This window comes from Ursus maritimus (assembly GCF_017311325.1).
Source record: "Ursus maritimus isolate PB19 chromosome X unlocalized genomic scaffold, ASM1731132v1 scaffold_X1, whole genome shotgun sequence".
Classification (NCBI taxonomy): Eukaryota; Metazoa; Chordata; class Mammalia; order Carnivora; family Ursidae; genus Ursus; species Ursus maritimus.
The window spans coordinates 39,372,524-39,376,525 of NW_024423319.1; the positions used below are offsets into that span (position 1 = coordinate 39,372,524).

The window sequence follows — 4,002 nt, forward strand, 5'->3', positions numbered from 1 at the left end:
AGAAAGTAGAAAAAAATGAAATCATGCAAAATACTCAAAACTAGAGAAGACAGAAAAAGAGTGGAAGACCAAAAAAATAATAATAAAGAACAAGGGCAACTAATAGAAAACAATAACAAATGTGGTTGGCGTTAATACAACTATATCAATTAAAGACAGAGACTGTCAAAACGGATCAAAAAACAAGACCCAACTATATGTTGTTTACAAAAAAGACACTTTAAATGTAAAGACGTATATAGATTAAAAGTAAAGGGATAGAGAAAGATATAACATGGCAACAGTAATCAAAAGAAAGCTAGAGTGGCTTTATTAATATCAGACAAAGCAGACCTCAGACCAAAGAAAATTATTAGGGATAAAGAACAGCATTGCATAATGATAAAACTTTAATTCTCCAGGAAGATAGAGCAATCCTTAATGTGTATGTGACTAACAACAGTGTCTAAATATGTGAGGCAAAAATGGATAGAACTTCAAGGAGAAATAAATGAATCCACTATTATAGCTGGAGACTTCAACATTCCTCCACCAACAATTAATGATCCAGGAGAGCCTGGCTGGCTCAGTCAGTGGAGCATATGACTCTTGATCTTGGAGTTGTAAGTTTTAGCCCCACACTGGGTGCAGAGATTACTTAAAAATAAAAATAAAAATAAAAATAAAAATAAAAATAAAAATAAAAATAAATGAACAGATCCAGCAGCTTGAAAATTAATAATGACATTGCTAAATCGAACAGTACCAACAGTTAACTGGATCTAACTATATCTATAGAATACATTATCTAACAACAGCAGAATGCACACACTTCTCAAATTCATACAGAATATTCACCAGGATAGACCATATTCTAGGCCATATAACACAACAAATTTAAAAGAAGAGAAGCAACACAAAATATGCTCTCAAACTGCAATGGAATTAAACCAGAAATCAATAACAAAAAGATAGCTGAAAAAAAAAACAAATACAACACACTTCTAAATAACACGTGGTTCAAAGAAGTCTCATGAGAAATTAAATCAAACATATTTTGACTGATGAATGGATCAAAAAACTTCGGTATATATATACAATAGAATATTACTCAGCCATAAAAAAGAATGAAATCTTGCCATTTGCAATGATATGGATGGAGCTAGAGTATATATTATGCTAAGCAAAATAAGTCATTCAGAGAAAAAAATACTATATGATTTCACTCATGTGGAATTTAAGAAACAAAACAGAAGAACATGGGGGGGGAGAGAAAGAGAGGCAAACCATAAAGCAGACTCTTAACAAAAGAGAACAAATTGAGGGTTGCTGGAGGGGAGTTGGGCAGGGGGCTGGGCTAAGTGGATGACAGGTATTGGGGAGCGCATTTGTGATGAGCACTCAGTGTTATATGTAAGTGACGAGTCACTAAATTCTACTCCAGAAACTAATATTACACTGTTAACTAACTAGATTTTAAATAAAAACTGGAACCTACAAACAATATTTTAAACTAAATTAAAATTAAAATTATAAAATGTGTGGTATGCAGCAAAAGCAGTAATTAAAGGGACATTTATAGCATTGAATATTAGAGAATAAGGACCTAAAATCAATAATTTAAGCTTCCACTTTAGGAAATGAAAAAAGTAGAACAAATTTTAAAATAAAAGAGCAAATTAAATACAAAATAAGCAGAAGAAATAATAAAAAGTAGAGCAAAAATCAATAAAATTGAAAACAGGAAATCAGTAGAGAAAATCAGCAAATCCAAAAGCTGGTTCTTTGAAAACGTCAATAAAATCGATGAATTGTAGTTAGCTTAACTAAGAAAAAAAAAGAGAGCACACACAAATTTGCTAAAATTAAAAATGAAAGAAGGACCATCACTACTGATCCCATGGACATTAAAAGAATAATAAAGGAATATTAAGGAAAACTTTGTTCACAAGTTAGATAATTTAATTGAAATGGAACAATTCCTTGAAAGATTCAATTTACCAAAACTCACAAAAGAAGAAATAGACAATCTTAATAAGCCTGTATCTATTAAAAATTAAAACGATAATTAATAACATGCCAAAACAGAAAGCAACAGGCTCAGATGGTGAATTCTATCAAGGCAAAATCTACCAGACATTTAAGGAGATTATACTAAATCTCTATAAGCTTTTCTAGAGAATGGAAGTTGAGGTGATACTTCCTAACTCATTCTGAGGTCAACATTACCCTAATACCTGAACCAGACAAAGATATTACAAGAAAGGAAAACTACAGACCAGTGTCTCTCATGAACACAGATGAAAAAAATCCTTAAGAAAATATGAGCAAATTGAATACAGCAATGTATAAAAAGAATTATATATCATGACATTGTGGGATTTATTCCAGGTATGCAGGGCTAGTTTGACATATGAAAGTCAGTTAATGTAACCCACCACAACAGGCTAAACAATAAAAAGCTTACGGTCATATGAAAAGATACAGAAAAAGCATTTCACAGGCTCTCTGCTCCTTCCCATTTAACAGATGGCTGTGTGTTCTTGTATAGTGCTAACCACATCCCAGAAACATGATGGTGAAGGTCACAGTAAATGGATTTGGCTGCATTGGGCACCTGGTCATCAGGTTTTTAATTCTGGCAAAGTGGATACTGTCCCCATCAATGACCCCTTCACTGATTTCAACTACAAGGTCTAGATGTTCCAGTATGATTCCATCCATGGTAAATTCAATGGTATAGGCAAGGCTGAGAATGGGCACTTGTCATCAATGAAAAGCTTATCTCCATCTCCCAAGAGTGAGATCCTGCCAGCATCAGCACCCAGGTGATGTTGATGCTGAATATGTTGTGGAGTCCACTGGTGTTTTCACTACCGTGGAGAAGGCTGGAGCTCACTTGAAGGTGAAGCCAAGAGGGTCATCATCTCTTCCTCTTCTGCTGATGCTTGCATGTTTGTGATGGGCATGGACCATGAAAAGTATGACAACTCCCCAAGATTGTCAGCAATGACTCCTACACAACAAACTGCTTGGCCCCTCTGGCCCCAGTCATCCATAACAACTTTTGCATCATAGAGGGACTTATGACTGCAGTCCATGCCATCACTGCCTCCCAAAAGTTTGTGGATGGCCCCTCTGGGAAGCTGTGGTGTGGTGGCCAAGGGGCGGCCCACAACATTATCCCTGCTTCTACTGGTGCTGCCAAGGCTGTGAGCAAGGTTATTCCTGAGCTGAATGGAAGCTAACTGGCATGGCCTTGCATGTCCCCACCCTCAGTGTATCAGTCATAGGTTTGACCTGTTGCATGGAGAAAGCTGCCAAATACAATGACATAAAGAATGTGGTGAAGTAGGCATCAGAGGGCTCCCTCAACGGTGTCTTGGGCTACACCGAGGACCAAATTGTCTAACAGTGACATGCACTCTTCCACATCTGATGCTGGGGCTGGCATTGCTCTCAATGACCATTTAGTCTAGCTCATTTCTTAGTATGACAATGAATTTGGCTACAGTAACCAGGTGGTAAGTGAAGAGACAACTAGATCAATGGAACATAATAGAGACCAGAAATTGACCACACAAATACAGTCAACTGATGTTTGATAGAGGAGCTAAGGCAATTCAATATAAAAAGGATAATCTTTTCAACAAATAGTGCTGGAACAACTGGACAGTCATATGCAAAAATATTAATTTAGATGTAGACTTTAAGCCTTTCACAAAAATTAACCCAAAATGGATCATAAACCTAAATGTAAAGTGCAAAACAACAAAACTCCTAGACGATAACAAGAAAAAACCTGTGTGGCTTTAGGTTTGGCAAATAATTTCTTAGACACAATACCAAAAGCACAATCCATAAAACAAAAAATTAATCAGTTAGACTTCATTAAAATCAAAACTTCTGCTCTACAATAGTCACTGTTAAGAGACAAGCCACAAACTGGGAGAAAATCTTTGTAAAATACATATCAAATGAAGAACTGGTATCCAAAATATATAAAGAACTCTTAAAATTCAA

At 35.6% G+C, this 4,002-nt stretch overlaps 1 pseudogene; it reads left to right on the plus strand.

Annotated features, from left to right (window-relative positions):
- The first annotated feature begins 2,337 nt into the window (after nucleotides 1-2,337).
- Nucleotides 2,338-3,514, plus strand: LOC103679769 (annotated as a pseudogene).
- The last annotated feature ends 488 nt before the right edge of the window (nucleotides 3,515-4,002 follow it).